Source organism: Helianthus annuus, chromosome 1 (assembly GCF_002127325.2).
Source record: "Helianthus annuus cultivar XRQ/B chromosome 1, HanXRQr2.0-SUNRISE, whole genome shotgun sequence".
NCBI lineage: Eukaryota > Viridiplantae > Streptophyta > Magnoliopsida > Asterales > Asteraceae > Helianthus > Helianthus annuus.
In genome coordinates, this window is record NC_035433.2 from 18,988,499 (window position 1) to 19,010,196 (window position 21,698).

Here is a 21,698-nt window from a genome sequence, read left to right on the forward strand (position 1 = left end):
CTGAGGGGGAGTCTGTTAGTGCACTGCATCTGTTGATTCCGTCTAGGTGTCTAGGATCAAGTTTTACATCATATTGTATAGCATAGGGCTCGTAATACTAGAAAACGGAAGTCTGTATAGGTTTTAAGTCTTAGGATCGCTTATATAGTCTTAGAGTATGTGGATCGCTTTTAAGGTACTTCATGGATCGCTTTTATGGACGATGCTGGACCGCTCATATGTCATGTGACCATATGAGCGGCCCCAGACTCCAATAAATAGCCCATGAGCGATTCATTCAGGAGAGGTCTTGATTTCCACGCCGAAGCTCTGCCGGTGTGACGTTTGAGCTGTAAAACGTTTATATTCAATACAAAAGAGAGTTAGAAGGAAGATCGTGCTATTTCTACTTGCTTTTCTTATTATTCCGTATCTGAAACGCAAGAGCAAATCTCTGAACGACTCGGTTGGGTCAACACACGATCCTACAGTTTCAGGTGCGGAATAACAAGAAACTAAGGTAGAAATAGCACACAGATCACTTTAACTATTGTTTCCAGTCGTGAAAAGATTTTGGGGGTTGATGTAGAATCTTCTTCGCAGAAGCCCTCTGGACAAACGAATAGAGCCCTTGGGTACAATGCATCTTTGAAGGATCGTATTCTGACCCAAACGAGTCGTTCAGAGGCTTTCTCCTTGGTTTCAGGTGCGGAGTAACAAGAAACTAAGGTAGAAATAGCACACAGATCACTTTAACTACTTCTTTTACTGATTTGACGCTGATTACACTTCAAATCTCGTACCGGCAGCACTTCGGCATGATTTCTCTAACTGTTACAACTGGGATCGCTAATCATGTATATATAGGGCTTTGGGACCGCTTATTGGATAGGCCCAATAAGCGGCCCATACGTGATGTCACATAAGTGGTTCACATAAAGTGTCATTGGAGCGGTCCAGCTGGTTTGCCGTTCGAGCGATCCAGCTAGTTTGTCACAAGAGCGGACCAGCATGTCCGTTCGAGCGGCCCAACTCTAGATGACCTAAAAAGCGATCCAACTACATACAACCTATACAATTTCACATTTCTCGTATTTCGTACATTTTACAACCATTCCTATACTAAAACTCGAACGAAGATGTAGTCGACAGACAACTGCACCAACAGACTCCCCCTTGAATGTTGACGGAATCTTCAGTGAGAGTCTTCAACAAGACATTCTCGGATATTGTTCGATCTTCTTCAATAATTCTGCCTGGATCTATCTTTCTTTGGCTATAACTTTCATCAGACTCCCCCTATCACCCTGCTAGGATAGTTGTCTGGGATTTGTTACCACCATAGAAATTATCTCCTGGCTTCTCTCTGTTCAGCTCATCATCTGCATCATCTGCATATATCTCAAACACTCTATCACAAACAAATAAAGTTGTGATTCAACTTAATGAATCAACAAATCATTTGAGAATTTTTACAAATTAAACACTAATCACAAATTTGAAACATTTCAATTTCTAATTCAAAGTAAAAAAAAATTAATGAATCATTTTAAACATTTCAAATGTCTTAACCAACCTGTATGTTCATCAAGTTTAGCCTTTGAGATTTTGAAAATCAGCTCTTCACCATCAGTTGTCGAAAATCTTTTTGGATTTTTGAAAATATGAAACATAAATGCAAAGACAGAAATTTAAATGCAAAACAAACATATTTTTGTGAGTTTGTGCAAGAGGATCATATCAGTTTTTGAGACATAACACAAGCACCGTTAAGCTTTTAATCGTTTTAAGTTCTAAACGATTCACGTAGATTGACGATATAATTGTCCTCTTAAATTTTCATACAATTTTCAATCTATTCAGGATACTATTTAGGTATTTTATGAACTTAGTTCAATTCATGTGTCCCACCTCTTGAATATACTCCCGTATCAAGAATCCCAATATTCAGTCTTACAGGTATGAACACTACAATGATGTCTGTACATAAATTAGGGGAAAGATGCGAGAACTGAGGGATCTCAGGTCAGAACTTCCGTTCAGCAGAGAGATATCAGCTTCGACTTAGCAGTGTGTCCCCTTTAGAGGATCTTTTCAGCTACAACAGATGATTATCAATTTTATTGTCTAATCAGCTGAGGGCTTTATGCTATATTTCAAGCATTTTGTGGAAAGTATTAGCCAAGGACTAGGTCAGAACTACCGTTCAGCAGAAGTCCCGGAATAATACCCCAGACATCATAGAGTATTAACACCTAGTATATCAGAATATGAGACCTTTCAAACGAGATTTCAGGGGTTACCTATATATCCAAGTAGTGTTCCCCACGAATTTCACAAGTTTGAAATTTTAGGTTTATATCCCGAATAAATCTACTAAATGTACAAAAACCTATCGTCACATCATCAGTGAGACCGTTTATCACATTTGACATTACATTTCTTTAGCATGCTGTGATAGTCCACTGATTTACAATCATTTCCTCTTTTTCACAACAAAACTCATTTTTAAATTTTTAATGTTTTTGACATTTTCAAATTTTCTAATTTTTTTAAAATTTTCTCCCCCTAAAATCAAAATATGTTTCAATTTTGATTTTCTGGGAAAATTTGAAACAAACTGTACAAACTTGACAACCTGATGAGAATCACTTCAATTCTCTATCCACCTGGCATAAACAATCAGAACTCCCCCTCACAACAAACTATTTTCCCATTGTGATTTCAAAACACTTGAGATTGTTTTAATCAAAATGGCTTTTCCGGAAAACTTAGTTTGTTTACCAAACAGTTTAGGTACGGGGTTACTTCATCATCTTGTTTTCTACACAAAAGTAGGAAAATCCAAGTACAAGTTAATGTCCTTGATTTACCATATGCAGTCCAGAATCCTCTGTACCACTTGTAAAACATTCACAAACACAACCAAACCTCTTTACCGTTTGCATGATTGACGTTACCGAATAAAATTCAAGAAAGATGCCGATTCATGATCCACGATACCATCTTGGGATCTCCGGCAATTCCTACAAAATCTTCAAACACAGATTTAAAAAGATGCCGATTCATGCTCCACGCTTACAAACCTGGGAGCTCCGGCAAGTCAGGTTTTTCATTTAAACAGTTTCACCCAAGCCTGACTGTCCTTGGGTGATTTTGAATTCTTGTTTAGCAATGGAGGAAAGTTCGTATCATCCATTGTTAAATCTGAATTCTCAGATTTTACCTCAATAACTGGCTCTTCTGCTTTTGACGAACCAGAATCATTGCCTAAATGTGGCTTGTCTGACTTTGACCTGTCAGATTCATTGCCGACATGTGGCTCCTTTGTTTCCGAAGAAACAGATTCATCGCCAGGAAGTGAAAACTTCACTTTCTTCGTCTTCTTATCCTCTTTAGTCCTCAGATTTGCATCTGACGAATTCGGTTTTCTTGACTTTGCATCCGAGGGAGTTGATTCATCAGAACTTATATTCTTTCCAACGGATGAACCCGAGGACAAAATCTTTTCGAGATATTCTCTCGCTTTCTTTCTCTTTTTCCTCAGTCGGTCTTTCTGCCCCTGAGAAAGCTTCACTTTTGTTTCTTGAACTTTAGATTCTTTGACTTTCTGACCCGAAGCTTTCAATTCTTTGGGCTTGACAACGACTGGTATCTTCTTTGCCATTTTCTGAGAATTAGCCCTCAATCTGTCATTCGATCTTCTTGGGCAATCTCTGGCAATGTGACCTTTGATATTGCAATTATAGCACCTCCTGGTCTCATAACTCTAGTATTGGCAGTTAACAGCAATATGCCCCTGATATCCGCAGCTGTAGCACACTTTGTTATCATACCAGTTACCACCTTTTTCACACCAAATGCTCAGATCATAGCATTGTCTGGCTTGGTGATATTCCTTCCTCAGGTTTGCTGGTTTTGACGCTTTAGCACTGTAGTTCCTCCTGCACACAATAATTTTTTTATTTTCATTTTCTACTTTTTGTAATTTTTTCTTTTGATTGGATGATCGTACTGATGAGTTTTTTCTTTCATTTTTAAATTTTTGTTTCTGTTCTACAATCTTCTTCACAGGTTTTTGCTTAGAGCATTCACCTTTTTCAGTTGATTGCAGAACAGTTTTCTGAAATTTTTCTTTCAACTTTAAAAACAATTTTTGTTTTTCTTTTTTAACATTTTCATCATCAGACTCTGTCTCAGACTCATCTGCTGAATAAAATTTCTCATTTTCCTCATCAGTTTTCTCATCACAATCTTCGACTTTGACTTTGTCAAAGTTTGTAGCCTTTTCACTTATCGGAACTGAATTGATTGGTTTTGGACAGGGAAAATTCAAACTGTCAGATTTAGTCACAAAACCTATCAATTTCTTCTCAAGTTCATCAATTTTGTTCCTCGAATTCTCAGCTTCACTTTCAAGCTGAGATATTCTTCCAAAATGAGACTTGATAGTTTTTTCATTATCATTCTTCAAATTTTCAAGAACAGATTTTTCATTCATCAAAACTTTTATCTGTTCCTGAAATTTTGATTCATTCGCTTTCAGATTCTTGTTTTCAAGTTTAATCCAGAAATCTAAATCTTCTGAAGATTTCTGTTTGCTTTCAAGCTCTTTTACCAACTCTTTGATTTTCTTTTGAGCGCGTTCACCTTCTTTTTCAAGTTCGACAATTTTCTGAAGATGGGAATTTATCATCTTCTGTTTTTCAATGTTGTTTTTACTGAACACATTTCTCCCATCTTCAAGAATTTTCACTTGCCCCTCAAATTCTTGATTTTTCAAAGTCAAACTGTTAAAACCAACCAACAGTTTGTCATTTTCAGCTTTCAACTTCTCACAATTTTCTTTCAAAATAAGAATCTGATTTTCAACAACGTGCTTCTCGTCTTTCAACTTTTTGACTTCAGATGCCAAACTTGCCATATCTTTCACGAGTTTGTCATTGTCTGTCTTAAAGTTGTCACATGTTGAGCACATTGTTTCATTCTTCACCGATTCTTCAGCTTTTGAAGTTTCTTCTGCTGTCGCTGTGAATGTACCTGCACAGAACATTTTAACGAAATCAAGAGGATTTCCATTATTATCAATATAACAACCTCGTTTGAAATCGTATTTCAGCACATGTTTTGCCCTGATACATTTACCAATCCTTTTGATCATCTCCTTAAACACATCTAAACTCAAATCTAGCACATTACTCTCCAAAACCTTGATTATATCTTTCTTTCTCTTTCTGATTTCAAGTTCATGAGCTTTAAGTTTGCTGATGAATTGATTTAAAGGTAGTTTTGAAAAATTTGAGTTCTCCCTTAAATTCTTCAAACATTCACCCCATTCAAACGGTAATGCATCTGCAAATTTCTCCAAATTTTCAACATTTGACGGATATATCTCATGATCTTTCATATAATTCATTAAAACACTATATCGGTCTTTAAGATCATCCAAAGTTTCGTCTTTCAAACACACAAAATATTTGAACCTTTTTGCCCATCCATCTTTGCTCACTTTTCTATACCCCTCATCTAGAAATCTGTTATTCCAGTTATTAAATCTTTCGAAATAATAGTTCTCCTGTTCATCAAACATCATTGCCATGTTTCGCAAAACAAACCGACACGTGTTTGTTGACGAATAAGCGATCTAAATGAGACAGAAAAGCGAACCAAACAACAATTGTGCCAAATAAGTGGTCCAGATAAGCGATCTGGATGACTATACGATCGAGCGATCCACTACCCGTCTGTATAAGCGATCCAAGAATTGTCCAATAAGCGGTTCAGAACTGATTCGTTCGAGCGGTTCAAAGAATGTCCGTATAAGCAATCCTCAACCGTCCGGATGAGCGGTTCCCGACCGTCCGAATAAGCGGTTCAAGAGCAGTCCAATCGAGCGGATCACATTCAAATCCAATTTTGACCCACTTAAACTTTGAATTTTGATCTGAAACTTTCTAGGGTTTATCTCGATGCTATTGCGCACAATCTGTGAAAAATTGAGCGTATTCCGACCGTGAAATCTTCCTGAATCAGAAAAAGAAGGAGTAGAAGTAAGAAAAAGTGACGAAATCCAGCTAATTTCTGCAGAGAACCTCCTCCTGAGCTCTGATACCACTTGAAGGATCGTATTCTGACCCAAACGAGTCGTTCAGAGGCTTTCTCCTTGGTTTCAGGTGCGGAATAACAAGAAACTAAGGTAGAAATAGCACACAGATCACTTTAACTACTTGTTTTACTGATTTGACGCTGATTACACTTCAAATCTCGTACCGGCAGCACTTCGGCACGATTTCTCTAACTGTTACAACTGGGATCGCTAATCATGTATATATAGGGCTTTGGGACCGCTTATTGGACAGGCCCAATAAGCGGCCCATACATGATGTCACATAAGTGGTTCACATAAAGTGTCATTGGAGCGGTCCAGCTGGTTTGCCGTTCGAGCGATCCAGCTAGTTTGTCACAAGAGCGGACCAGCATGTCCGTTCGAGCGGCCCAAGCTCTAGATGACCTAAAAAGCGATCCAACTACATACAACCTATACAATTTCACATTTCTCGTATTTCGTACATTTTGCAACCATTCCTATACTAAAACTCGAATGAAGATGTAGTCGACAGACAACTGCACCAACAGACTCACCCTTGAATGTTGACGGAATCTTCAGTGAGAGTCTTCAACAAGACATTCTCGGATATTGTTCGATCTTCTTCAATAATTCTGCCTGGATCTATCTTTCTTTGGCTATAACTTTCATCAGACTCCCCTATCACCCTGCTAGGATAGTTGTCTGGGATTTGTTACCACCATAGAAATTATCTCCTGGCTTCTCTCTGTTCAGCTCATCATCTGCATCATCTGCATATATCTCAAACACTCTATCACAAACAAATAAAGTTGTGATTCAACTTAATGAATCAACAAATCATTTGAGAATTTTTACAAATTAAACACTAATCACAAATTTGAAACATTTCAATTTCTAATTCAAAGTAAAAAAAATTAATGAATCATTTTAAACATTTCAAATGTCTTAACCAACCTGTATGTTCATCAAGTTTAGCCTTTGAGATTTTGAAAATCAGCTCTTCACCATCAGTTGTCGAAAATCTTTTTGGATTTTTGAAAATATGAAACATAAATGCAAAGACAGAAATTTAAATGCAAAACAAACATATTTTTGAAAATCAGCTCTTCACCATCAGCATGTCCGTTCGAGCGGCCCAAGCTCTAGATGACCTAAAAAGCGATCCAACTACATACAACCTATACAATTTCACATTTCTCGTATTTCGTACATTTTACAACCATTCCTATACTAAAACTCGAACGAAGATGTAGTCGACAGACAACTGCACCAACAGCATCTGATGAAAAACCCTAAATCGGGAAACGGTTGGCTCAACATGCATCGTCCGACACACAAATTCGAAATGTCGAACCCTAACCATACAGATTGGATAAAGTTGGGAAATGTGCAGATTGTTAAATCCAAGGATTTCAAGAAAAAACTTACTGACAAGCAAGCGAAAATTACCCTCACAAAAGAAATCCCAAAAAAGTGTAATATAACCAGCCCGAGCATCCGCTGCAGTCTGTCCCTCCTCAGGATACAGAGCACCCCAGCTTTCCAGAAATTTAAGATTCCGAATCAAGCTATCAAAGGTCACTCTGGACCACTTTAATGGTGGAAGAGCAGTTGACATTTCTTCAGCAAGATCCTCGTGGTGTTCTCCGGTCGACATAAGAAAATGCACTGATAAACTTTTTCTCAAAAGAACGAAAGAGGAGAAGTTTTCAACAAAATAATGATTACACAAAAGGAGGAGTCACTCAATCGTTATATATACTCATCGCAATAAATGGCATAAGAAACCGCCACAGCAACTTTTTCGAAAAATACAGTTCTCCAGGCAGAACAGAGAACAGTAACTGACGCAAACGTGCCTACAAATGCGCGTGTAGGACACGTGCAGTAAAAAATAACTGGCAATGACAGACTGTCATTCAGGTTTACTGTACCAAGTCTTTTCCAAAACCAAAAAATTTACAAAACCTTTACAAAAAATCAGAATGAATCTTCCTCCGGAAGATATTCCCTCATTTTTCGTAACAAAAAGCATTTCCCTCTCAAAAGTCCAGTGCTCCACTTACTTGCATAAGTACAACACTTGACTGGGGGACTTGAAGGGGTAAGGTCCCAAAAACCCCATAAAAGGCGTTGGGAACCATACCAAAACCTTACTGATCAAACCTTATACCTTGCGCGGCCGCGCACTGGTCTTACAAACAGAGATCTAAAGAACAGTCAAACTGTCAACACTTGCGTGCCCGAAGGAAATCATAAACCTTTGCGCTTTCTCCCATAAACAAAGGACGAAAATCCTGAGGTAAATACTCCCGCCTTTATATCCGGACTTGGATATTATTTACCCAGACTTGGGAATTATTTATTCACCTGTCTCCACACGATAAGGTGACACACCAGATTACAGCAGTAATCTTCTAGAAGGAATACAATCGTGCACCACCAAGACGGTTACAACCGAATGGACACGTGTCACCATCTCATGCGTCCCTGAAATCACAACGGAAGCATGCAAATGGAGAGAAATCTCCACTTGATCACTTTACACGTGGCAGATTCCCAGCCTTCGATCTAAGTCACAATCCGTGTGCTCTCACGTCAGATCAGAAAGCTTAACGGAAGGAAATGTAACCGCTTACGGGGTTAGTATCTTCCGTTAACTTTTCACTAACAGGTTTTCCCGCCCAAATGACTCCCGGCTGTAAATAAGAGATCAAACCCAGGTATGAAACAAGTTACACACACTTACCAAATACATCTTATTCTTCTTCATTACCAATACTTATTCTCACACCGGAGTCGGGTCAAGGAGAGAACCCCCTTCTCCCCTTGGCGAGGCTAACGGTGCTCTTTTTTGCAGAATTATCGGAGAAGAAGGTCAATCGGATCTGAATCAGTCGGGTGGAAACTAACCTTTTATGCGGATTCAAACCCCCTAGATATTTCGGTTCCAACCATTTATCTAGTGTTTCTTCACATATTGAACAATATAAGTAAATAGTAAAATCCAATCCATCAATATAAAAGGTGTTCAAAACCAAACTTAGTTTACGTATTTCAGCGGAAGCATAAATGTAACAATCCAACATAAGTTTTAAGTTCACAAAATGTAAATGTATGTCATGGGACTCAACAGTCCATGCGCCCACAACGATTGCGCCTCCCGTGCAAGGCATGTAACAAAGAGTCAACAACTAGTTGAGCGAGTTCACAGTAAGTAAGTTCGTAATAGTAGGTCTGTTGCATCACCATGCTTTATTAACTAAGTCAATTGTATGTTCTTTTAGTGGGGGCTTCCCATGTGTGTATGTACTAGACTAGAGGTAACCATAAGTGTTCATCTTAACCCGAGAACAGTAGTACGTACGAGGTTTATGTAGGTTTTACGTAAGTGCCCTTCTTAACTCGAGGACAGTGGTACACGGGGGTTTACGTAGGTTTTACGTAAGTGCCCTTCACAACCCGAGGCAGTAGTAAGTATAAGTTTACATAGGTTTTACGTAAGTGTCCTTCGCCACCTGAGGACAGTGGTAAGTACAAGTATACGTAGGTTTTACGTAAGGGTCCTCCGCATCCGAGGACGATGGTAAGTAGTCTAGTAATAGTGAAAGTCCAAGTAATTGTTCAATCCCATTCCTTCAATTCCATTCCCTACCCTCCGGGAAATCCCATGCCTTGGTAAGAGTGTGAACTCACCTTGGTTTGCTCGGTATGCTAAGTATGTGCTCACAGTTAATCATTCACGTCCTAAAGTACGCACGTATACATAATCAGTTTGTATTCACGAAGTTCACGTATAAGCACAATCAATGATCACAAAGTAGTACAAACCACGTATTCAAAATCATACAAGTCATGCGGATCACTTAACAGTAGTTAACTAACTCAGTTAACTTTAACAATATTAAACTAAGTCACTCTGCAGTTTACCCTTTCGGCGAAACACCCCTGTTTCGCCGTGAATCCCTCCGGACGAAAGACTACCGTTTCGTCACATCTGTTTCGTCGCAAAACGTCTCGGCGAAACACACTTGATTCGTCATGTTTGTTCCGTCGTTAAGTGGGCTCGGCGAAACGCATCTGTTACGTCATGTCTGTTTCGCGGAGGGTATCGTTTCGTCAATAAGTCAGTTACGTAGATTAATCAGTTAATCACAGAAACCCTAATCATTGCTAACAGTCGTTATCAACATCAAGCGGCAATCATACAGAAATCATTCATTGTATAATCATCATCTAATCAACACGTGATTCGCAGTTATCAAAACGTAGGTAGATTCATGACAGTAACACGTATTCGATCAGTATTCAATCAACCAGATTACCAAACATCAAACCGACATGAACATCATTAAATCTAGTTCCACCAATCACTTATTCACATCAATCCGGACCTGTTTATTAGGATCCCTAAATCAACATCATGTTTCGCATAAAGTTACCTAACCGATTAATCATGTATAACAAATCAAGATTATCCTAACATGTCCTCACATCCATTCAGGAATCAAGCATACACAAACATGTATAAAGAAATCAAAGAATCAAGAAACCGATTTAACAAGCACGCAACTAACCAAGATAAATGGCACGAGGGTTTGATCGCTAACGAGGCTGAGAGAATCTCACGCAGCTGCCGTCACACAGTGGGGAGAGTTCTAGGGTTTTGATTTGCCAAAGTTGTGAAACAGGAGTCGGTTCACGTTTTAATATACGAATTGACACACTGGGCCCGTAATGGGCTTTGGCGAAATACTGGGCCGGTGAAACACGCCTGTTTCGTCGGAGGTATGTGTGACGAAACAACTTTGTTTCGTCAAAATGATTCATGGCGAATCACTTCTGTTTCGTCGTATGGACTATGGCGAAACACACATGTGTTTCGTCGAGTTGTTCAAGTCTTAACAGTTACAAGTTCACGACCAAAACACTATATAAAAACGCATAGCATAACAAACAATCATCTGAATTATAATCTAGTGTACAGTTACAAGGAACATAAATCAAGTAACTAAACAGTCAACGTGCAATAAATGCGAATAAGGAAATCTTGGAAGCTCGAGTTGTCACACATGAGAACTTTATTGACTCAAATGATACACGAAACACAGTTAGCACAGTTATCAAACAAATCAGAAAGATGCTGACGGAGTTCAGTACATAGACAGATATGGTATTAAGATACAAAATGGGCAAGAAACCAAGAGTTACACTAGTATAGTGTGTAAGAAAGTAAGGATCACAAAACTGTTATCTTAGTGATAGTTTAAGTGCCGGAAAGTGCCTAAAACTTACATAGACTGCAGAATTCTACAGAAAATCAGCAAATTCAACATTTCAACACTCTAATATCATGCAGAAATATGGTTAAATGGACCTGAATGCTTTCCTAAGTGTCGGGAATCAAAACTATCACAAAAGGTAACATAAAGCACACTAAACTGCGTAGTTTAGCACCTTAACGAACCGGTAACCAACCAAACAACCGGACACTACCCAAAACACCAAATTTTCACTAGAAGCATTGTTTTGACACTACCAAGCTAGTTATGTTCCCCGAACATCATAACACACCTTATAATCATATAACACCTAATAACACTAACTAGATACTTGAAACTTAACTAATTCTCCTAACTATTTGTTGGTGCACTACATCTGCTGATTACGTCTTGTATCGAGTCATAAGTCTTAGATGTTAGATCTGGGCACAATATACGAGAAAATGTGAAAACGTATAGAATTAAGGAATTTGGATCGCTCATGAGGACCATTAGTAGTTGGACCGCTCGAACGGTCATATGTTAGGACCGCTCGATCGGACATACTAGTGGATCGCTCCAATGTCACATGGTTGGGCCGCTTATTGGGCCTGTCCAATAAGCGGTTCCAGATCTGTATAAATACCCCATGAGCGATTTCAGTTGTAACGGTTGGTGAATCTCGTACCGAAGTGCTGCCGGATCGAGAACTGAGTGTATTTACCGTCAAATCAATACAGAAAGAGTTTAAAGTGTATTGCAAGCTATTCCTACGTTGATTACTTGTTATTCCGCACCTGTAATTGACGAAAACGCCTCTGATCGACTCATTCGGGTCGCCAAACAATCCTACAAGTGGTATCAGAGCTTCAGGAGGAGGAGTTCTACAGAGAATAGCTGGAAATCGTCAAAATTTATGTCTTCTACTCATTCTTTTTCAGATTCAGTCACTTTCAACGGTCGAAATTTGCTCAAAATCTCAGGGATTGTGCGCGATAGTACAGAGTCAAACCCTTGAAAGTTTGGTGATGAAATTCAAAGAAATAGTATGCCAAAATGATGTCCGAAAGTGGACCGCTTTTCTGAATTGTTTTGGACCGCTCGAAATTAACAGATTTGGACCGCTTATTCGTACGGTTGAGAACCGCTTATTCGATCGGATAACCTGGACCGCTCCAAAACTACGGCCCGCTCATTTGGTCCATTCATCCATCCAGATCGCTCATTCGGACATTAGTGAACCGCTCATATAAGAAGTTTATGAACCGCTCGAGCAGACATTTTCTTGAACCGTTTATTTGGCATATCATTGGGCCGCTTATTTGAACGCATCCGATCGCTTATTTGTTCTGTTTGGACTGCCTTTAAGACATTTTGATTCTCTAGTTTGTTTTTGTGTACTGTTTGAAATATTTTTCAAAAATTTTAAAAATGAACGAGGATTTCTATAACGCGTTCGCTACTCCAAGTACCCCGATCAACGCTATTCAAACCACAATGCTAGAAAATGAAACCGGGACGATGCAAAAACCTCCCAAGTTAATGAACATTGAAGAATATAAAGGTTGGGAAGGTCGATTTGAAAATTGGGTGCAAGCGAATTATCTTGACGCTTGGGAATGCGTAGAAACAAAGTATGTTCGACCATTAAATGATGACGAAGAACCCGTTCCGATCAAAGATCTTACTGCCGATGCTCGGAAAAAGTACAAAGACGAAAAAATGATGCTTAGTCTTCTTCAACAGGCAGTGAAGGAAGATATCATGGTTCTTCTACAGTACAATGGAACTTCGTACTCAATTTGGAAAGCGTTGCGATCGAAGTTTAGGGGCAGTGAAGAGATGGTTAAAAGCAAGAAGTCACTTCTAAAGAAAGAATTTGATTTATTCCGAGGTTTGAAGAATGAGAGTACACGAGAGATTATTGAACGATATTGTAATCTGCTTGCAAATATGAAAAGATTTAGTATTGAAAAGAGTAATGAGGAGTTGATTGACAAACTTGCTGATGCGTTACCGTACGAGAGTTGGGGCACATATTTGATGATGCTCAGAAACATGAAAGGTTTTAGCAATCTGACGCTCAGTAAGTTCATCGAAAAGATTGAAGCTCAAGAAATGGAACAGAGAAAAGTGATTAGAATGAAAGACTTCGATGGTGAACAAGATATCGGGTTATATTATAAAGCTGGGGTAAATGAGAAATCATCGAATTCATCTCCAAAGATTGTGACTGGTATGAGTGCCAAGAGTTTATCTGAAAGCCCATCATCTGGATCAAGCAGCAAGACCAGTTTTACTTCATTTCCATCTTTCGATCCAAACATTTCAGCAACTAAAATTGGGAGAAAGTTACAATGCAACATTGTATTGAATCTTGAGAATGATCAAGATTATTCTGAAGAAATTGCCAAAAACCAAATGTCTTTATTAGGAATGGTTTTGGAATCTTATACTTGTTTTGTTGCAGATCGTATCGGCAATCCAATGCTAACCAAAGAAGACTACGACCAGATAGATGCTGAAGAGATGGAGCTGATGGATATAAAGTGGTGTTTGGCTAGTGTTTTACGGAGAGCTGAGAAGTTTAAACAAATCACGGGGAGAGATGATCTTCGTGATGCAAATGTTTCTACTTTATATTTTGACAAAGCTAAAGTCACTTGTTTTCGGTGCAGGGAAAAAGGACACTTCAAGAGAGAGTGCACAAACCGAGACACAAGTGGAGCTCAAAATCCGTTCAACAACAACAATGATTACTATCGCAAAGCCATCTATCACCAAGTTGGTCAATCATCTCAACAACAAAAACATTAAGCTCAGACTGCACATGGAAGAGATGTGGTTGAAGATACAGGAAAGAGAGCTTGTATGAGTAGTTATGATTGTGGAAAAAGAAGAGATGGTAGTGCTTTGATAATTGATCAAGAAGATGAAAAGCTTGCAGAAGGTTTTAGCTGGGCAAATTTTACTTGGGATGATTATGTTCCTGAACAAACCACAGCTTACACTGCATTTACAGCAAAGATTGTAGATGATAGTGATGATGATACAGAGTATTGGGCAAGAAAATACAGAGAAGATATGAAGTTGCTTGCTGAGAGTGATAGCGAAGACGAGAAAGTCAAGAAGAAAAAGAAGAAGATCAAAACGCCGGTGAGTAGTGATGATGAAGAAATGCCGGTAGTAAGAAGGCAAAAGATGACATAAGTGCCTAAGTTTAAAGTTGAAGAACAAGTTGATGCAAAAGAAGTTTCGGTGAAATGTGAAAACTGTGAGATTGTGAAAAAGCAGAACAGCACGTTGATTTACAACTTAAACAGTCTGAAGGAGTCATATGATGTGCTGAACAAGACAATGAATCAGTACAATCAAACTAGTGAAGAACAAGCAGTTGCTATGAAGACACTTCAGGGAGCGTTTATGACAAAACAAAAAGTTGTAAACAATTACATTGAAAAATGTGCTGCATTAGAACAGAAGCTTGAGCTGCAACGAATCGAAACTGAAAGAGTAAATCGTTTGTTGAAAAGTTACTCATGTACTTCCTATGTGATTGACAGGATTTATCCGACTGTTGAGAGCATGAAGGTATGGGAAGAGGATAATGTAATTGAGGATATTGCAACTGGAGTTGATGCTAAAGAAAAGATTGCTGACAAAAAGAAGAGTGACAAGAAAAAGGATACTGAGAAGACGTCATCTGGTAAGAAGCAAGGTGTCAGTTATAACAGATGTCCACCTCCACTGGAAAACGGATATTTGCCTAGACATCCTAACGATGAAAGAGTCAAAAAGGCTACAAATTTACAGTGGGAGTCAGTGTCGTCAGTCAATCTTCCAGAAAGTATTGATGTTGTGTTTACATCATCTGACACTGATCAACAGTCTCAATTGATGAAGAAAGTCGTGGATCATGTGTTAGATAGTGATGACAGTGACGAGTCAAAGTCGGAGTCCGCGTCAGAGTCAAAATCTGAGTCAAAAACTCCGGTGCAAACAGAAAAACAGGGAAAATTAGTTTATGATAGAAAATTTCTTTTATCAAAATCTAATTTGGTTGATGGATTGTTTAAAGTTGCTTATACTTTGAATAATTCGGACAAATTATATTCTGATGAGGAATTTCCATTAAGAGGTGTCAAAACTGAATTGATAAACAAGGTTTTCAAAATCACAGAAATTAATATTTCTGAAATTAAAGACTTATGTCTTAATGAAAAACCTAAAAAATACACCTCAAGAGTACAACAGAGATTAAACAAGAAAAAGAATTACGGTTCTGGTTCAGATTTCCAAAAGAGATCAAACCATAGCGGTAATTTCAAAAAGAAAGGATTAGGTTTTATTCCTACAGAAAAACAGAAAAATGAAAAATATGTTCGTAATTTTCAATCCAAAATGTCGTTTATTTCAGGTACATCAACTGATGAAGAAGAAAAGACATGTTTCTGGAGGGAAAAGAATAGTGAATTTATGAAAAAGAAACAAGCTGAACAAAAGAAGGACTCGAGAACCTGTTTCAAGTGCAACAACGTTGGACATATCGCCAAAGATTGTTCTCAAGCGATACAATCAAAACAGGGAGTTTTTCGCAAAATCTCAGAAAAAGTGTTTGCGTTCGAATCACCACTTGATAGAACAAAATTGTTCAAAGATTCTATTTTTGAAATTGGTGAGAGTTCGAACAAGTTTTACAAAAAGAGAGCCAAATCTGACAAACAGAAATGGGTTGTGAAGAAAGGTGGTGAAAGCTCTAGCGATGATTCTGATGGATCAAAATCAGAGGAGCTATCTTCGGGCGATGAAACTGATTCCACAAAGTCAGTTGAGCCTCAAATTATTTCAAAATTTGAAGCTGATAAAAAAGTTGAGAACTCAGTTCCGAGTGCTAATGATGATGATTTTCCATTACTTCGGGCTGAGAATTATAAAAAGAAAATTGGTAAAGTTGAAATTTCTAACCAATTTTATCATGATGAACAGGAATTTGATGCTGAGAAGGTCTTTAACCCCAAGGTAAAACACATATTTGGCAAAATGATTGATCGAAAAGTCAAAGGGGTTAAGGAATTTTACGAGAAGAAAACAAAGAAAGAAAAGGTTGAACCATCCCTGGTTTGTGACTGGGATGGTACATATTATGAACAGTAAGTCTCAGGACTTGCCGGAGATCCCAAGATGGTATCGTGGCTCATGAATCGGCATCTGTCTAAAATTCTAATCGGTAATGTCAATCAAACAAACGGTAAAAAGGTTTGTTTATGTTTTTCTTACAAGTGGTATTAGACGAGTTTATATTTTTGCAAGTGGTACAGAGGATTCTGGACTGCAAATGGTAAATCAAGGACATTAATTTGTACTTGTATTTTCCTACATCTGGTTGAAAGACAAGATGATTAACCACAACCCCGAACATTTGTTGGATATTCCTACAAATGGTAACCTACAAGTGGTAAAATCAATCAAACTTATTTTCCGGAAAAACCATTTTGATTAAAACAAACTTAAGTGTTTTGAAGTCGAAATGGGAAAATAGTTTGTTGACAGGGGGAGTTCTGATTGTTTATGCCAATCGAATGGCGATTTGAGGTGATTCGATATCAGTTGTCATATTTATGTACAGTTTGTTTTCATATTTTCGTTAATGTGTTTGAATTTTAGGGGGAGTAAGATTTTTAGAAAATCCAAAAACATCAGAAAATTTGAAAAAGCCAAAAACATGATAAAATCAAAAATGAGTTTTTGTTGCGAAAAAGAGGAAATGATAGTACATCAGTGGTCTATCACAACATGCTAAAGAATTGGAAAGTCAAAATGTGATAAACGATCTTACTGCGGATGTGTCAGTAGGTTTTTGCACATTCAGTAAATTGAAACGAGATATAAACCTAAATCAAACTTGCTTGATTCGTGGGTAACTATTCTTGGATATATGGGTAACCCCCGAAATCTTGTTTGAAAGGTTCCGTATTCTGAGATACTAGGTCTTTATACTCAGTGATATCTGGGGTATTATCCCGGGACTTCTGCTGTATGGAAGTACTGACCTAGTCCCCGGATAATACTTTCTACAAATGCTTGAAAAAGCGTCGCCCTCAGTAATCTGATTAAACAATAAAATTGATAGTCATTGCTGTTGTAAAAAAGATCCTCTAAAGGGGACCCACCAAAAGTCGAAGTCGTCATCTCTCTGCGTATACGGAAGTATCGACCTAAGCTCTCACGGCCCTCGCACATAACCCCTTTACAGATATCATCTGTGGTATACTCACCTATAAGACTGAATATTTGGGATCTGGATACGGGAGTATATTCAAGTGGAGTGATACACAATTAAGTTTAAGTCTCTAAAACATTAATATCGTATCTCGAATCAATTGAAATCTGTGTGAAAATTTAAGTGGACAAACATACTGACAATCTAGGTAAATTGTTTAGAACTGAGAATGTTTAAAGCTTAACGGTGTTGGTGATTTGTCTCAAAAACTGATATGATCCTCTTGCACGAGCTCACAAAAATATTGTTTGTAAATAGTTTATTTCTGCATTTTATTTTCTTTCAGAAAAATCCAAAAAGATTTTTGGTGTGTTTTAGCATAAAGTTTTGAAAAGTCAAAAAGATTTTCGACGACTGATATTGAAAAACTGATTTTCAAAATTCCGAGTGCTAAACATGATGAGCAATACTTGAGGGGGAGTGTTTGTGTGAAATTAACTGTTTTCATAATCTAACCTTTCAAATGGTTCATCAAAATCTGTGTTTGTTTTGAATGAGAATATGAATTGGTGCAGGATTATAGGTTTGATATATATTTGTAAAAGAAATTTATTTTGAGGAAGAGTTTATGCAGGAAAGTCAGACAACGATCCTGAAGATGTTACTGAAGAACAAAGGAATGCCAGTAAATCGAGAGGGGGAGTCTGAAGATATAGAAAGAGAGGAGCCCAAAGACTGATCAAGACTGAAGATGTGAAGACACAGCATTGGTGTGACTCGATAGTCGACTCCATCAACATCTGAGGGGGAGTCTGTTGGTGCACTACATCTGCTGATTACGTCTTGTATCGAGTCATAAGTCTTAGATGTTAGATCTGGGCACAATATACGAGAAAATGTGAAAATGTATAGAATTAAGGAATTTGGATCGCTCATGAGGACCATTAGTGTCACACCCCCAAAATCCACCTGCGGAGTATCACCGCTTGGGAGCGTGACTGACCAGGATCAAACCACCAATCATATAGAACGATACATATAGTAAAAGTAATTGTCATTTAAACAAAACCAAATCCATATGAAAGGTGTTCCAAATCATAAGTAAGTTATCATTGTTTAGCGGAAGCGTATAAATAAAACCCATCGTAAATAAGTATCAAGTATCATAAGTGTTTAACAAGATAATCACGATCCAAGCCCACAACGACCAGCTTCTCCCTGTGCAAGCTCCATGTATCTAACGAAATTTGGACACACATACATCATTTCATCATACAACATTATTCCATAACAGCAAGTAATGATCATTCTATAGTCGACATATGTTTAAGCATAAAACATAATCCGCTATTGATTTACTATCATATCATCAATATGTCAAGATCATAAATCATTTCACAGTACAGATTCGGACCACCTTATACTAGTTAAAACTCGGCCAAGGTTTTAAAGCCTTGGGGGGGGGGGGGTTCCCACTTAAAAGTCGGACCACATAGGTGGGTTTAAGCTCGGATCATAGGGTGGGGGTAAAGGTCGGAACAATTGAGACAAGGGGGAGGGGTTTAAACATCGGACAGGAGGTGGGGGGGTCACAATGTCAGACAAGAGGTCCCCCCTAAAACTCGGACCCCTTTTACTTGGCAAAAACTCGGACTAGTGGTTCTAAGGCCCAAAATTCAGACCTTTTAAACAGGTAATAAAGTCGGACAATGGATTGGGCTACAAAACTCGGACACAATAAAGGTTACAAAACTCGGATCACATCTTATTTGCTTTAAAGTTCGGGCATTCACCAAACCACATAAACTTCGGACCTCACTTAATAAAACATCGGACCTTTTGATGTTTATTTATAAAACTCGGGCACTTGGTGTGTCTCACCAAGCTCGGACTAAACAAAAACATAAAGTTCGGACTACATGTCCAAATAAAAGTCGGGCCATCTCAAATGTTTAAAACTCGGGCCCTCACAAATGTTTAAGAACTCGGACAAGGTTAACAAGGCAGAAACTCGGACCTTTGTATGTTGTTAAAGGTCGGACTAGCATGATATAATAAAACTCAGACAACTAATCATTCAATAAAACTCTGACTAACAAATAATCATGTGTTCATTGCGATTGCAGCAGTTACGTTTTATGTTCAACAGTTTCATTCATCGATCTAGTAACCCTAGTTTCATACACTGGCAACCATTTTAATTCAATTATCAATCATCAGTCAATCATTCTAACATGCCTTGAATCCTAACATCCCACAAATGATCATTCACTAATCAACATCATTATCATAGTACTCAGAATCCAAAACAACAATCACAGAACATCACATGAAAGCTAGGGTTTACAAGTATTCCAAAAATCAAGAATTGATACAATCAAGCAATCAATAAACAGTAATCATTTACCTTGTGTTGATTCTAGAGAAATTGTGAAATCAAAAGTGATGAATAGCTTGCCAATGATGATGGTGATGATTGCTAGAGAGAACCCAAGAAGTGAAAGTACGTGCTTTGTTTTGTGTGCAAAATGATTAGTGAAAAGGGATTAGGGTTAAGTATCTCTAGGATTTCACTAAGTATCATATTTTATACATGCACACTATCTCATGACAATTTCATAATTTCACCACCAAGTTTACATATTTGACAAGTTTATCACAATTAACACATAACCATGCACAATCACACAATACGATTCATTTCATCAAAACGTACATAATTCCGTAGCAATTAATTGTGCAAATAATCAACTAAACAATATATGATCGTGCAATAAATGCAAAATAGAAATTTTGGAAATTCGAGTTGTCACATTATCCCCAACTTAAAAGAAATTTCGTCCTGAAATTTGGTACGCACTCACTGAGGAAGCTAGGTAAGCTGTATTGTTCACTGGTTTTCCTTGGGTGTCACATCATCCCCCCGTTGATTTGGAATTTCGTCCCGAAATTCCACAGTAGTAGCTTCAGTCTCAGTAGTGGCTTCATTGGTTCCGAATAACTGGGGGTACTTTTCTTTCATTTGGTCTTCGCGTTCCCAGGTGTACTCTGGGCCACGACGGGAGTTCCAACGAACTCGAACAAGAGGGATTCTCTTGCTTTTGAGGACCTTAACATCCCGGTCCGTGATTTCAACTGGTTCCTCGACGAACTGCAACCGTTCGTCGATAGTGAGTTCCTTAAAAGGAACTATGATGTGACACCCCAGGAAAATCAGGAAAACAACGCAACTTAACTAGCTTCCTAAGTAACCGCGCACTAAATTTCGGGACGAAATTCTCTTAACAAGGGGAGAATGTGACAACCCTCAAAATCCCATGTATTCCGTACAAATTATTAATGATAATTAAAGTGTCTGACGACTGTGTGGAATTATTTAACTGCTTTCTGATATCTGTGTTATGCTTACACGTATTTGTTAATATGCTAAGGAATATCCTAAGGAATATGCTAGGAATATGCTAAGGAATACGCTAAGGAATATGCTAAGGAATATGCTAAGGAATATGCTAAGGAATATCCTAAGGAATATGCTAGGAATATGCTAGGAATATGCTAGGAATATGCTAGGAATATGCTTGGAATATGCTAGGAATATGCTACATGGAAGATCTTATAAATACCACCATTCCACCAAAACTCTCTTTCTCTCCTCTCCTCCCTAGCTCACGGCCGAGACCCCCCTTGAACACACCACCATTTTTGGCTCTTGATCTCCTCATTCCAAAGTTATACAAGTGTTACGGGTCACGCATAAGGAGTCTTGGAGCTAACGGAAGGCGAAGGACCTCTCTATCTTGCTTTTATCCACCTCTTTTCCGCATAGTTTCTTCCCTAGCCTTGAGCTAGTTGTAAGTGCTTCTAGTCAACTTCTTGTTCATGTTTGATGTGGTTAATAAGAGATTAGTCGGTTAAAAATTATGAACATACAAGATCCAAATCTAAAAGTCTACTAAAATGATGAACAAGGTGGTTAATGAATGAATATTAGTGTAAAGCATGTAGATCTTGTGTGATTATGATTATTGGTTGATGATCTGAAGTATTGCTGGATAATATTAATGTTTGATGTTGTTGTGAATACTAAACTTGTTAACGGTATCGATCGAACACGATTTAGAAGGTTAAACACTAAAAAATCAGAATTTGT